Source organism: Phoxinus phoxinus (genome assembly GCF_949152265.1).
Source record: "Phoxinus phoxinus genome assembly, chromosome: 14".
NCBI classification, from domain to species: Eukaryota; Metazoa; Chordata; class Actinopteri; order Cypriniformes; family Leuciscidae; genus Phoxinus; species Phoxinus phoxinus.
In genome coordinates this window covers 2,694,597-2,712,965 of record NC_136889.1, presented here as the reverse complement: position 1 = coordinate 2,712,965, position 18,369 = coordinate 2,694,597, and the positions used below count along the sequence as shown (strand labels likewise).

Genomic DNA, 18,369 nt, shown 5'->3' with positions numbered 1-18,369 from the left:
ATCCACACACACTCCTGAACTCACTCCTGATCCACACACACTGCTGAACTCACTCCTGATCCACACACACTCCTGAACTCACTCCTGATCCACACACACTCCTGAACTCACTCCTGATCCACACACACTCCTGAACTCACTCCTGATCCACACACACTCCTGAACTCACTCCTGATCCACACACACTCCTGAACTCACTCCTGATCCACACACACTCCTGAACTCACTCCTGATCCACACACACTCCTGAACTCACATCTGATCCACACACACTCCTGAACTCACTCCTGATCAACACACACTCCTGAACTCACATCTGATCCACAAACAGTCCTGAACTCACATCTGATCCACACACACTCCTGAACTCACATCTGATCCACACACACTCCTGAACTCACTCCTGATCCACACACACACTCCTGAACTCACTCCTGATCCACACTCACTCCTGATCCACACACACTCCTGAACTCACTCCTGATCCACACACACTCCTGAACTCACTCCTGATCCACACACACTCCTGAACTCACTCCTGATCCACACACACTCCTGATCCACACACACTCCTGAACTCACTCCTGATCCACACACACTCCTGATCCACACACACTGCTGAACTCACTCCTGATCCACACACACTGCTGAACTCACTCCTGATCCACACACACTCCTGAACTCACTCCTGATCCACACACACTCCTGAACTCACTCCTGATCCACACACACTCCTGAACTCACTCCTGATCCACACACACTCCTGAACTCACTCCTGATCCACACACACTCCTGAACTCACTCCTGATCCACACACACTCCTGAACTCACTCCTGATCCACACACACTCCTGAACTCACATCTGATCCACACACACTCCTGAACTCACTCCTGATCAACACACACTCCTGAACTCACATCTGATCCACAAACAGTCCTGAACTCACATCTGATCCACACACACTCCTGAACTCACATCTGATCCACACACACTCCTGAACTCACTCCTGATCCACACACACACTCCTGAACTCACTCCTGATCCACACTCACTCCTGATCCACACACACTCCTGAACTCACTCCTGATCCACACACACTCCTGAACTCACTCCTGATCCACACACACTCCTGAACTCACTCCTGATCCACACACACTCCTGAACTCACTCCTGATCCACACACACTGCTGAACTCACTCCTGATCCACACACACTCCTGAACTCAATCCTGATCCACACACACTGCTGAACTCACTCCTGATCCACACACACTCCTGAACTCACTCCTGATCCACACACACTCCTGAACCACACACACTGCTGAACTCACTCCTGATCCACACACACTCCTGAACTCACTCCTGATCCACACACACTCCTGAACTCACTCCTGATCCACACACACTCCTGAACTCACTCCTGATCCACACACACTCCTGAACTCACTCCTGATCCACACACACTCCTGAACTCACTCCTGATCCACACACACTCCTGAACTCACTCCTGATCCACACACACTCCTGAACTCACTCCTGATCCACACACACTCCTGAACTCACTCCTGATCCACACACACTCCTGAACTCACTCCTGATCCACACACACTCCTGAACTCACTCCTGATCCACACACACTGCTGAACTCACTCCTAATCCACACACACTCCTGAACTAACTCCTGATCCACACACACTCCTGAACTCACTCCTGATCCACACACACTCCTGAACTCACTCCTGATCCACACACACTCCTGAACTCACTCCTGATCCACACACACTCCTGAACTCACTCCTGATCCACACACACTGCTGAACTCACTCCTGATCCACACACACTCCTGAACTCACTCCTGATCCTCACACACTGCTGAACTCACTCCTGATCCACACACACTCCTGAACTCACTCCTGATCCACACACACTCCTGAACTCACTCCTGATCCACACACACTCCTGAACTCACTCCTGATCCACACACACTCCTGAACTCACTCCTGATCCACACACACTCCTGAACTCACTCCTGATCCTCACACACTGCTGAACTCACTCCTGATCCACACACACTCCTGAACTCACTCCTGATCCACACACACTCCTGAACTCACTCCTGATCCACACACACTCCTGAACTCACTCCTGATCCACACACACACTCCTGTGACTTATGAAAACCTTTTTACAATATTCTAATTTTGAATTTGGGGTTTTCATAAGCTGTAAGCCATAATCATCACAATTATAACAAATAAAGGTTTGAAATATCTCACTTTGCATGTAATGAGTCTATATAATATATTAGTTTCACCTTTTAAGTTGAATTACTTAAATAAATTAACTTTCAGTTCACCTGTACATTCATAAATGAGAAAAACTACAGCCATGGTAAAATACTCTGTGATAACAGATATCTAGGGTTTAATTTGTATTTTTAATTATAAAAGATAGTAAGTAATTTAAGAATTCTTAAACATTGAACAAATGCAGTCTATCTAACAGGTACAAATATTACATTAATAAAGTAATCAATTGTAAAATATATCATTTCATCACAAGTGGATGTCTGAAAAATAATTTATCTATTATATTTCTTCAGTTTATATTCAGATACAGAGAGTTTAGTGATGAAACAGAAATAATCTTGGACAGTACATTATTACATTACTTTGAAATGTAGGCTATTCATTTACCAATTGTTTCCATAATTATTCATAATAATAAACCAAAATTATCAATATGGTTTTCAGGCATAAATTAAAGGGGTGGTTGATTATGATTTGACTTTTATAACTGTAGTTAGTGTGTAATGTTGGTGTTTGATCATAAACAACTTAATTTGCTTTTAAAGAAAAGGACTACAACAAACGGCTGGTCGACACACACACACTCCTGTTCTACTGTGATCCACACACACACTCCTGTTCTACTGTGATCCACACACACACTCCTGTTCTACTGTGATCCACACACGCTCCTTTTCTACTGTGATCCACACACACACTCCTGTTCTACTGTGATCCACACACACACTCCTGTTCTACTGTGATCCACACACACTCCTGTTCTACTGTGATCCACACACACACTCCTGTTCTACTGTGATCCACACACACACTCCTGTTCTACTGTGATCCACACACACACTCCTGTTCTACTGTGATCCACACACACACTCCTGTTCTACTGTGATCCACACACACACTCCTGTTCTACTGTGATCCACACACACACTCCTGTTCTACTGTGATCCACACACTCTCCTTTTCTACTGTGATCCACACACACACTCCTGTTCTACTGTGATCCACACACACTCCTGTTCTACTGTGATCCACACACACGCTCCTTTTCTACTGTGATCCACACACACACTCCTGTTCTACTGTGATCCACACACGCTCCTTTTCTACTGTGATCCACACACACACTCCTGTTCCACTGTGATCCACAAACACACACTCCTGTTCTACTGTGATCCACACACAAACACTCCTGTTCTACTGTGATACACACACACACACTCCTGTTCTACTGTGATCCACACACGCTCCTTTTCTACTGTGATCCACACACACTCCTGTTCTACTGTGATCCACACACACTCCTGTTCTACTGTGATCCACACACACACACTCCTGTTCTACTGTGATCCACACATGCTCCTTTTCTACTGTGATCCACACACACACTCCTGTTCTACTGTGATCCACACACACACTCCTGTTCTACTGTGATCCACACACACACACTCCTGTTCTACTGTGATCCACACACAAACACTCCTGTTCTACTGTGATACACACACACTCCTGTTCTACTGTGATACACACACACTCCTGTTCTACTGTGACCCACACACACACACTCCTGTTCTACTGTGATACACACACACTCCTGTTCTACTGTGATACACACACACTCCTGTTCTACTGTGATACACACACACTCCTGTTCTACTGTGATACACACACACTCCTGTTCTACTGTGATCCACACACACTCCTGTTTTACTGTGACCCACACACACACACTCCTGTTCTACTGTGATACACACACACTCCTGTTCTACTGTGATACACACACACTCCTGTTCTACTGTGATCCACACACACTCCTGTTCTACTGTGATCCACACACACTCCTGTTCTACTGTGATCCACACACACTCCTGTTCTACTGTGATACACACACACTCCTGTTCTACTGTGATCCACACACACTCCTGTTCTACTGATCCACACACACTCCTGTTCTACTGTGATCCACACACACTCCTGTTCTACTGTGATCCACACACACTCCTGTTCTACTGTGATCCACACACACTCCTGTTCTACTGTGATCCACACACACTCCTGTTTTACTGTGACCCACACACACACACTCCTGTTCTACTGTGATCCACACACACTCCTGTTCTACTGTGATCCACACACACACTCCTGTTCTACTGTGATCCACACACACTCCTGTTCTACTGTGATCCACACACACACTCCTGTTCTACTGTGATCCACACACACTCCTGTTCTACTGTGATCCACACACACACTCCTGTTCTACTGTGATCCACACACACTCCTGTTCTACTGTGATCCACACACACACTCCTGTTCTACTGTGATCCACACACACTCCTGTTTTACTGTGATCCACACACACACTCCTGTTCTACTGTGATCCACACACACTCCTGTTCTACTGTGATCCACACACACTGCTGTTCTACTGTGATCCACACACACTCCTATTCTACTGTGATCCACACACACACACTCCTGTTCTACTGTGATCCACACACACACACTCCTGTTCTACTGTGATCCACACACGCTCCTTTTCTACTGTGATCCACACACACACTCCTGTTCTACTGTGATCCACACACACACACTCCTGTTCTACTGTGATCCACACACACTCCTGTTCTACAGTGATCCACACACACACACTCCTGTTCTACTGTGATCCACACACACTCCTGTTCTACTGTGATCCACACACACACACTCCTGTTCTACTGTAACCCACACACACACTCCTGTTCTACTGTGATCCACACACACTCCTGTTCTACTGTGATCCACACACACTCCTGTTCTACTGTGATCCACACACACACTCCTGTTCTACTGTGATCCACACACACACTCCTGTTCTACTGTGATCCACACACATACTCCTGTTCCACTGTGATCCACACACACACTCCTGTTCTACTGTGATCCACACACACAGTCCTGTTCTACTGTGATCCACACACACACTCCTGTTCTACTGTGACCCACACACACTCCTGTTCTACTGTGATCCACACACACACTCCTGTTCCACTGTGATCCACACACACTCCTGTTCTACTGTGATCCACACACACTCCTGTTCCACTGTGATACACACACACACTCCTGTTCCACTGTGATCCACACACACTCCTGTTCTACTGTGATCCACACACACTCCTGTTCTACTGTGATCCACACACACACTCCTGTTCTACTGTGATCCACACACACACTCCTGTTCTACTGTGATCCACACACACACTCCTGTTCTACTGTGATCCACACACACTCCAGTTCTACTGTGATCCACACACACACTCCTGTTCTACTGTGATCCACACACACACTCCTGTTCCACTGTGATCCACACACACTCCTGTTCCACTGTGATCCACACACACACTCCTGTTCTACTGTGATACACACACACACTCCTGTTCTACTGTGATCCACACACACACTCCTGTTCTACTGTGATCCACACACACACTCCTGTTCTACTGTGATCCACACACACACTCCTGTTCTACTGTGATCCACACACATACTCCTGTTCCACTGTGATCCACACACACACTCCTGTTCTACTGTGATACACACACACACTCCTGTTCTACTGTGATCCACACACATACTCCTGTTCTACTGTGATCCACACACACTCCTGTTCCACTATGATCCACACACACACTCCTGTTCTACTGTGATACACACACACACTCCTGTTCTACTGTGATCCACACACACACACTCCTGTTCCACTATGATCCACACACACACTCCTGTTCTACTGTGATACACACACACACTCCTGTTCTACTGTGATCCACACACACTCCTGTTCTACTGTGATACACACATACTCCTGTTCTACTGTGATCCACACACACACTCCTGTTCTACTGTGATACACACACACACTCCTGTTCTACTGTGATCCACACACATACTCCTGTTCTACTGTGATCCACACACACTCCTGTTCCACTATGATCCACACACACACTCCTGTTCTACTGTGATACACACACACTCCTGTTCTACTGTGATCCACACACACTCCTGTTCTACTGTGATACACACATACTCCTGTTCTACTGTGATCCACACACACACTCCTGTTCTACTGTGATACACACACACACTCCTGTTCCACTATGATCCACACACACACTCCTGTTCTACTGTGATACACACACACACTCCTGTTCTACTGTGATCCACACACACACTCCTGTTCTACTGTGATCCACACACACACTCCTGTTCCACTGTGATCCACACACACTCCTGTTCTACTGTGATCCACACACACACTCCTGTTCTACTGTGATCCACACACACACTCCTGTTCTACTGTGATACACACACACACTCCTGTTCTACTGTGATCCACACACACACTCCTGTTCTACTGTGATCCACACACATACTCCTGTTCCACTGTGATCCACACACACTCCTGTTCCACTATGATCCACACACACTCCTGTTCTACTGTGATACACAAACACAATCCTGTTCTACTGTGATCCACACACACACTCCTGTTCTACTGTGATCCACACACATACTCCTGTTCTACTGTGATACACACACACACTCCTGTTCTACTGTGATACACACACACACTCCTGTTCCACTATGATCCACACACACACTCCTGTTCTACTGTGATCCACACACACACTCCTGTTCTACTGTGATACACACACACTCCTGTTCTACTGTGATCCACACACACACTCCTGTTCTACTGTGATCCACACACACTCCTGTTCTACTGTGATACACACATACTCCTGTTCTACTGTGATCCACACACACACTCCTGTTCTACTGTGATACACACACACACTCCTGTTCTACTGTGATACACACACACACTCCTGTTCCACTATGATCCACACACACACTCCTGTTCTACTGTGATACACACACACACTCCTGTTCTACTGTGATACACACACACACTCCTGTTCTACTGTGATCCACACACACACTCCTGTTCTACTGTGATCCACACACACACTCCTGTTCTACTGTGATCCACACACACTCCTGTTCTACTGTGATACACACATACTCCTGTTCTACTGTGATCCACACACACTCCTGTTCTACTGTGATCCACACACACTCCTGTTCTACTGTGATACACACATACTCCTGTTCTACTGTGATCCACACACACTCCTGTTCTACTGTGATCCACACACACACTCCTGTTCTACTGTGATCCACACACACTCCTGTTCTACTGTGATCCACACACACTCCTGTTCTACTGTGATCCACACACACACTCCTGTTCCACTATGATCCACACACACACTCCTGTTCTACTGTGATACACACACACACTCCTGTTCTACTGTGATACACACACACACTCCTGTTCTACTGTGATCCACACACACACTCCTGTTCTACTGTGATCCACACACACACTCCTGTTCTACTGTGATCCACACACACTCCTGTTCTACTGTGATAAACACATACTCCTGTTCTACTGTGATCCACACACACTCCTGTTCTACTGTGATCCACACACACTCCTGTTGTACTGTGATACACACATACTCCTGTTCTACTGTGATCCACACACACTCCTGTTCTACTGTGATCCACACACACACTCCTGTTCTACTGTGATCCACACACACACTCCTGTTCCACTGTGATCCACACACACTCCTGTTCCACTGTGATCCACACACACACTCCTGTTCTACTGTGATACACACACACACTCCTGTTCTACTGTGATCCACACACACTCCTGTTCTACTGTGATCCACACACACTCCTGTTCTACTGTGATCCACACACACACTCCTGTTCTACTGTGATCCACACACACACTCCTGTTCTACTGTGATCCACACACATACTCCTGTTCCACTGTGATCCACACACACACTCCTGTTCTACTGTGATCCACACACACACTCCTGTTCTACTGTGATCCACACACACACTCCTGTTCTACTGTGACCCACACACACTCCTGTTCTACTGTGATCCACACACACACTCCTGTTCCACTGTGATCCACACACACTCCTGTTCTACTGTGACCCACACACACTCCTGTTCTACTGTGATCCACACACACACTCCTGTTCTACTGTGACCCACACACACACTCCTGTTCTACTGTGATCCACACACACTCCTGTTCCACTGTGATACACACACACACTCCTGTTCCACTGTGATCCACACACACTCCTGTTCTACTGTGATCCACACACACTCCTGTTCTACTGTGATCCACACACACACTCCTGTTCTACTGTGATCCACACACACACTCCTGTTCTACTGTGATCCACACACACTCCTGTTCTACTGTGATCCACACACACTCCAGTTCTACTGTGATCCACACACACACTCCTGTTCTACTGTGATCCACACACACACTCCTGTTCCACTGTGATCCACACACACTCCTGTTCCACTGTGATCCACACACACACTCCTGTTCTACTGTGATACACACACACACTCCTGTTCTACTGTGATCCACACACACACTCCTGTTCTACTGTGATCCACACACACACTCCTGTTCTACTGTGATCCACACACACACTCCTGTTCTACTGTGATCCACACACATACTCCTGTTCCACTGTGATCCACACACACACTCCTGTTCTACTGTGATACACACACACACTCCTGTTCTACTGTGATCCACACACATACTCCTGTTCTACTGTGATCCACACACACTCCTGTTCCACTATGATCCACACACACACTCCTGTTCTACTGTGATACACACACACACTCCTGTTCTACTGTGATCCACACACATACTCCTGTTCTACTGTGATCCACACACACACACTCCTGTTCCACTGTGATCCACACACACACTCCTGTTCTACTGTGATACACACACACACTCCTGTTCTACTGTGATCCACACACACTCCTGTTCTACTGTGATACACACATACTCCTGTTCTACTGTGATCCACACACACACTCCTGTTCTACTGTGATACACACACACACTCCTGTTCTACTGTGATCCACACACATACTCCTGTTCTACTGTGATCCACACACACTCCTGTTCCACTATGATCCACACACACACTCCTGTTCTACTGTGATACACACACACTCCTGTTCTACTGTGATCCACACACACTCCTGTTCTACTGTGATACACACATACTCCTGTTCTACTGTGATCCACACACACACTCCTGTTCTACTGTGATACACACACACACTCCTGTTCCACTATGATCCACACACACACTCCTGTTCTACTGTGATACACACACACACTCCTGTTCTACTGTGATCCACACACACACTCCTGTTCTACTGTGATCCACACACACACTCCTGTTCCACTGTGATCCACACACACTCCTGTTCTACTGTGATCCACACACACACTCCTGTTCTACTGTGATCCACACACACACTCCTGTTCTACTGTGATACACACACACACTCCTGTTCTACTGTGATCCACACACACACTCCTGTTCTACTGTGATCCACACACATACTCCTGTTCCACTGTGATCCACACACACTCCTGTTCCACTATGATCCACACACACTCCTGTTCTACTGTGATACACAAACACAATCCTGTTCTACTGTGATCCACACACACACTCCTGTTCTACTGTGATCCACACACATACTCCTGTTCTACTGTGATACACACACACACTCCTGTTCTACTGTGATACACACACACACTCCTGTTCCACTATGATCCACACACACACTCCTGTTCTACTGTGATCCACACACACACTCCTGTTCTACTGTGATACACACACACTCCTGTTCTACTGTGATCCACACACACACTCCTGTTCTACTGTGATCCACACACACTCCTGTTCTACTGTGATACACACATACTCCTGTTCTACTGTGATCCACACACACACTCCTGTTCTACTGTGATACACACACACACTCCTGTTCTACTGTGATACACACACACACTCCTGTTCCACTATGATCCACACACACACTCCTGTTCTACTGTGATACACACACACACTCCTGTTCTACTGTGATACACACACACACTCCTGTTCTACTGTGATCCACACACACACTCCTGTTCTACTGTGATCCACACACACACTCCTGTTCTACTGTGATCCACACACACTCCTGTTCTACTGTGATACACACATACTCCTGTTCTACTGTGATCCACACACACTCCTGTTCTACTGTGATCCACACACACTCCTGTTCTACTGTGATACACACATACTCCTGTTCTACTGTGATCCACACACACTCCTGTTCTACTGTGATCCACACACACACTCCTGTTCTACTGTGATCCACACACACTCCTGTTCTACTGTGATCCACACACACTCCTGTTCTACTGTGATCCACACACACACTCCTGTTCTACTGTGATCCACACACACACTCCTGTTCTACTGTGATCCACACACACACTCCTGTTCTACTGTGATCCACACACACTCCTGTTCTACTGTGATACACACATACTCCTGTTCTACTGTGATCCACACACACTCCTGTTCTACTGTGATCCACACACACTCCTGTTCTACTGTGATACACACATACTCCTGTTCTACTGTGATCCACACACACTCCTGTTCTACTGTGATCCACACACACACTCCTGTTCTACTGTGATCCACACACACTCCTGTTCTACTGTGATCCACACACACTCCTGTTCTACTGTGATCCACACACACACACTCCTGTTCTACTGTGATCCACACACACACACTCCTGTTCTACTGTGATCCACACACACACACTCCTGTTCTACTGTGATCCACACACACACACACACACACACTCCTGTTCTACTGTGATCCACACACACACTCCTGTTCTACTGTGATCCACACACACACTCCTGTTCTACTGTGATCCACACACACTCCTGTTCTACTGTGATCCACACACACTCCTGTTCTACTGTGACCCACACACACACTCCTGTTCTACTGTGATCCACACACACTCCTGTTCTACTGTGATCCACACACACACACACTCCTGTTCTACTGTGATCCACACACACACTCCTGTTCTACTGTGACCCACACACACTCCTGTTCTACTGTGACCCACACACACTCCTGTTCTACTGTGACCCACACACACTCCCTTTCTACTGTGATCCACACACACACTCCTGTTCTACTGTGATCCACACACACACTCCTGTTCTACTGTGATCCACACACACACTCCTGTTCTACTGTGACCCACACACACTCCCTTTCTACTGTGATCCACACACACACTCCTGTTCTACTGTGATCCACACACATACTCCTGTTCTACTGTGATACACACACACACTCCTGTTCTACTGTGATCCACACACACACTCCTGTTCTACTGTGATACACACACACACTCCTGTTCCACTATGATCCACACACACACTCCTGTTCTACTGTGATACACACACACACTCCTGTTCTACTGTGATACACACACACTCCTGTTCTACTGTGATCCACACACACACTCCTGTTCTACTGTGATCCACACACACTCCTGTTCTACTGTGATACACACACATACTCCTGTTCTACTGTGATCCACACACACACTCCTGTTCTACTGTGATCCACACACACACTCCTGTTCTACTGTGATCCACACACACACTCCTGTTCTACTGTGATCCACACACACTCCTGTTCTACTGTGATACACACACATACTCCTGTTCTACTGTGATACACACACACACTCCTGTTCTACTGTGATCCACACACACACTCCTGTTCTACTGTGATACACACACACACTCCTGTTCTACTGTGATCCACACACACACTCCTGTTCTACTGTGATCCACACACACTCCTGTTCTACTGTGATACACACACATACTCCTGTTCTACTGTGATACACACACACACTCCTGTTCCACTATGATCCACACACACACTCCTGTTCTACTGTGATACACACACACACTCCTGTTCTACTGTGATCCACACACACACTCCTGTTCTACTGTGATCCACACACACACTCCTGTTCTACTGTGATCCACACACACTCCTGTTCTACTGTGATACACACATACTCCTGTTCTACTGTGATCCACACACACTCCTGTTCTACTGTGATCCACACACACTCCTGTTCTACTGTGATACACACACACTCCTGTTCTACTGTGATACACACATACTCCTGTTCTACTGTGATCCACACACACACACTCCTGTTCTACTGTGATCCACACACACACTCCTGTTCTACTGTGATCCACACACACACTCCTGTTCTACTGTGATACACACATACTCCTGTTCTACTGTGATCCACACACACACTCCTGTTCTACTGTGATCCACACATACTCCTGTTCTACTGTGATCCACACACACACTCCTGTTCTACTGTGATCCACACATACTCCTGTTCTACTGTGATACACACATACTCCTGTTCCACTGTGATCCACACACACACTCCTGTTCTACTGATCCACACACACACTCCTGTTCTACTGTGATCCACACACACACTCCTGTTCTACTGTGATCCACACACACTCCTGTTCTACTGTGATCCACACACACACACTCCTGTTCTACTGTGATCCACACACACACTCCTGTTCTACTGTGATCCACACACACACACACACACACACACACACACACACACACACACACACACACACACACACACACACACACACACACACACACACACACACACACACACTCCTGTTCTACTGTGATCCACACACACACTCCTGTTCTACTGTGATCCACACACACACTCCTGTTCTACTGTGATCCACACACACTCCTGTTCTACTGTGATCCACACACACTCCTGTTCTACTGTGATCCACACACACTCCTGTTCTACTGTGATCCACACACACACTCCTGTTCTACTGTGATCCACACACACTCCTGTTCTACTGTGATCCACACACACACACTCCTGTTCTACTGTGATCCACACACACACTCCTGTTCTACTGTGATCCACACACACACTCCTGTTCTACTGTGACCCACACACACTCCTGTTCTACTGTGACCCACACACACTCCTGTTCTACTGTGACCCACACACACTCCCTTTCTACTGTGATCCACACACACTCCTGTTCTACTGTGATCCACACACACACTCCTGTTCTACTGTGATCCACACACACTCCTGTTCTACTATGACCCACACACACACTCCTGTTCTACTGTGATCCACACACACTCCTGTTCTACTGTGACCCACACACACACACTCCTGTTCTACTGTGACCCACACACACACACTCCTGTTCTACTGTGATCCACACACACTCCTGTTCTACTGTGATCCACACACACTCCTGTTCTACTGTGATCCACACACACACACTCCTGTTCTACTGTGATCCACACACACACACTCCTGTTCTACTGTGACCCACACACACACTCCTGTTCTACTGTGATCCACACACACTCCTGTTCTACTGTGATCCACACACACTCCTGTTCTACTGTGATCCACACACACACACTCCTGTTCTACTGTGATCCACACACACACACTCCTGTTCTACTGTGATCCACACACACACTCCTGTTCTACTGTGACCCACACACACTCCTGTTCTACTGTGACCCACACACACTCCTGTTCTACTGTGACCCACACACACACTCCTGTTCTACTGTGATCCACACACACACACTCCTGGTCTACTGTGATACACACACACACACTCCTGTTCTACTGTGACCCACACACACTCCCTTTCTACTGTGATCCACACACACTCCTGTTCTACTGTGATCCACACACACACACTCCTGTTCTACTGTGATCCACACACACACACACACTCCTGTTCTACTGTGATCCACACACACACTCCTGTTCTACTGTGATCCACACACACACTCCTGTTCTACTGTGATCCACACACATACTCCTGTTCTACTGTGACCCACACACACACTCCTGTTCTACTGTGATCCACACACACACTCCTGTTCTACTGTGATCCACACACACTCCTGTTCTACTGTGACCCACACACACACTCCTGTTCTACTGTGATCCACACACACTCCTGTTCTACTGTGATCCACACACACTCCTGTTCTACTGTGATCCACACACACTCCTGTTCTACTGTGATCCACACACACTCCTGTTCTACTGTGACCCACACACACACTCCTGTTCTACTGTGATCCACACACACTCCTGTTCTACTGTGATCCACACACACTCCTGTTCTACTGTGACCCACACACACACTCCTGTTCTACTGTGATCCACACACACTCCTGTTCTACTGTGATCCACACACACTCCTGTTCTACTGTGATCCACACACACTCCTGTTCTACTGTGATCCACACACACACACTCCTGTTCTACTGTGATCCACACACACACACTCCTGTTCTACTGTGATCCACACACACTCCTGTTCTACTGTGATCCACACACACTCCTGTTCTACTGTGATCCACACACACACACTCCTGTTCTACTGTGATCCACACACACACTCCTGTTCTACTGTGATCCACACACACACACTCCTGTTCTACTGTGACCCACACACACACACTCCTGTTCTACTGTGATCCACACACACACACTCCTGTTCTACTGTGATCCACACACACACACTCCTGTTCTACTGTGATCCACACACACACACTCCTGTTCTACTGTGATCCACACACACACACTCCTGTTCTACTGTGATCCACACACACACTCCTGTTCTACTGTGATCCACACACACACACTCCTGTTCTACTGTGACCCACACACACACACTCCTGTTCTACTGTGATCCACACACACACACTCCTGTTCTACTGTGATCCACACACACACACTCCTGTTCTACTGTGATCCACACACACACACTCCTGTTCTACTGTGACCCACACACACACACTCCTGTTCTACTGTGATCCACACACACACACTCCTGTTCTACTGTGATCCACACACACTCCTGTTCTACTGTGATCCACACACACACACTCCTGTTCTACTGTGATCCACACACACACTCCTGTTCTACTGTGATCCACACACACACTCCTGTTCTACTGTGACCCACACACACTCCTGTTCTACTGTGATCCACACACACACTCCTGTTCTACTGTGACCCACACACACTCCTGTTCTACTGTGACCCACACACACTCCTGTTCTACTGTGATCCACACACACTCCTGTTCTACTGTGATCCACACACACACACTCCTGTTCTACTGTGATCCACACACACTCCTGTTCTACTGTGATCCACACACACTCCTGTTCTACTGTGATCCACACACACTCCTGTTCTACTGTGATCCACACACACACACTCCTGTTCTACTGTGATCCACACACACTCCTGTTCTACTGTGATCCACACACACTCCTGAGAGCAGAATCACTTCCAGGACTCCTGCTGTTATTTCCATAAGCACTGCATGTGTGTCGTGTCACCAGAAGGTGGCGCTGCTGAACTGCAGATAATCTGAAACCTTTTAAATCACATCATTCCTCCATTATAAAACCTTGTGAACCTCTCAGACAGGATTTATGATTAGTCAATGAGAAGCACATAAACTAACATAACAAACAAGAATATTTTCATTGAAACTCACACAAATATATACAGGCTATATGTTGACATAGACTCACATTTATAAATGTTGAATAATAAGAAACCCAATAGATATAATGCAATAGTTGTCTACGTACCTTCAGTGCTTGGCCTCTAATTATACAATACATTTAATTAGACAATGAGCTTTATTTGCATTGTGTTCCATTGTGTCACATCAGTAATTTATGCCTTTATGCTAATATAAGGTAACAAGGAGAATGCAATTCTTTATGAATTCCGTTTCTAATCCGGTGACTTAAATCACAATAATAAGTTACCCTGGATCACAAACCCAGTCTGGAGCCGCACGGGTATATCTGTGGCAATAGCCAACTATACATTATACAGGTCAAAATTATCCATTTTTCTTTTATGCCAAAAATCATGAGGATATTAAGATCATGTTCCATGAAGATATTTAGTAAATTTCCTACCGTAAATATATAAAACATGTATTTTTGTGAGTGAGTGCAGCACAATCGTGAACATAAATGCACAACTTCAAAGGAGATTTTCTCAATGTTTACATTTTTTTGCACCTCAGATTCCAGATTTTCAATAGTTGTATCTCGACCAAATATTGTATATAACCACACATCAATGGAAAGCTTATTTATTCAGCTTTCAGAATATAAATCTCAAAAAAATATGTTATTCTTTTGATTGAGTAATTGAGAGAAAATTCTCTGTATTCATGTGTTGTCTGTGAGATTTTAGGCGACAAACGTTGTTTACAAGCTCCTAAATAAGTCATAAATCTGTCACTGGAGGGTTAATACTGTGGCATGTGTCATTGAAATACGCCTTTGGTTTATCCTCTTCAGAACAGTTACAAAACAGCATTTTATGAATTATGAATCATATGATTATGATGAATTAAGATCGCAGACACATTTTTTTTTTCAACCTTTAATATTCATCGCTCCATTTGTGTTCTATAATAAAAACGCAGAGATGTCCATGAACATTTGAGCAATTATGCATTCACATCACATTTGCATAATAATGCATAGGCCTATTATTATAGCAACGTCTATTAGCAAAAGCACTTAATGCCAAATAGAAAGTAAGCAGATTTAATGCTTCTTTAATATTGCCAGCAGAATCAAAAATCATTGCAAACACATTGATAATAATTAATATATCTATAGATTCAAGTGCTTTAATTAAATCACAATGATAGGAATTATTCGACATAGAATTGTCAGTATTTATATTTGCTTTTGAAGCATTACGAACCTGTGTGTGAAGTTTGAGAATCCCTGATGATGATCACAGACCTCAGACGCCACTATTGATTTTCATTGTTCACAGTCAGAGCGCTGTCCATTATGTCTGAGAGCCCGAGAAGAAAATCAATGTCAAAGTGAGTTTCACACAGGACCGAGTGAGGAGGGTTAACAACATTACTGTATCTCAAAAGAACTGACCCATAAAAGGTAACGATATATGTAAACTGCAAAAAATGTCCATCAATTCAATAGTGCTACTTTAGAAATAAATATGAAGTAAAATCCAGATATCACTGGACAGGTTTTCTATAGAAGTATTGTGTGCACATTTATTATCAAGATCATTCAGACCTATATTATTTTCTAAAAAAACATGCATAAATATCTTTATGCAAAACATATTTCAGGATGAGATGTGACTTCACCCATAGTTTAGCCTAAACTGACATTTAATGTTGGGTTGCACAGTCAGCTTTTTATTTCAAGTACACCAGAATTGGACACAGGAGGGCAATGTTGATCTAGCGTTTAAAATCAATATCAGACCTGGAAAATACTGACGATGACATCAAGTAAATCCTCTTTCAGTTTCAGTTTTTGGAATATTTTCTCGTAGCCTAGGCTATATCCTTTCGATTTCTGACCAACTCAAGAAATGTGTTGATACAGATAGCTTGTGCTACAAATGTCCTCTAAACCAAAACACAATGAAAAGGTTGATGGTCGCATCCAGCGTTTCATTGAGATTCACTCATATGTGCAGCATTGAACTCGACATGGTGTTTATCATTCATGAGTGAGCATTTTCAACAATTCAGTCAATTATTACTTGCATGGTCAGAATCCAGTGATCAGCAGTCATAATTACCTCTGACGGTTTATGATGGAAATGTGCTCAGTGATGCATTGGTCTGGTCTGAAGGTCGCACCAGTAAGACATGAATGAACGATCTGTTCCCGCGATCTGCTTTGTGAAAAATAAGGAATGGAAATAATATACTTTAAAAGAAAAACCTTTAGTGCAAATTGAATCAATGCTTTCAGACACTTTATTGCATTTTAGTTAAAAACTACCCCCTGTAGTTTTATTCTTAAATCATTTTATCCCTTAAAACTCATATTTGATCGCCAAAATTACATATTTAAATGTTTTTTCCTTGGGGAAAAAAAA

At 45.3% G+C, this 18,369-nt stretch overlaps 1 protein-coding gene across 1 annotated transcript in view; it reads right to left on the bottom strand.

Annotated features, from left to right (window-relative positions):
• The window catches only part of tsnax (translin-associated factor X), a 64,043-nt gene extending 45,945 nt beyond the window's left edge, over positions 1 to 18,098 (bottom strand). The window contains exons 1-2 of the mRNA XM_079636151.1: positions 18,067 to 18,098; positions 17,206 to 17,301 (exon numbers count right to left, since the gene is read on the bottom strand). The gene's annotated coding sequence lies outside the window, so the exon portion shown is untranslated. The remainder of the gene's footprint in view (positions 1 to 17,205; positions 17,302 to 18,066) is intronic.
• Positions 18,099 to 18,369: the final 271 nt, after the last annotated feature.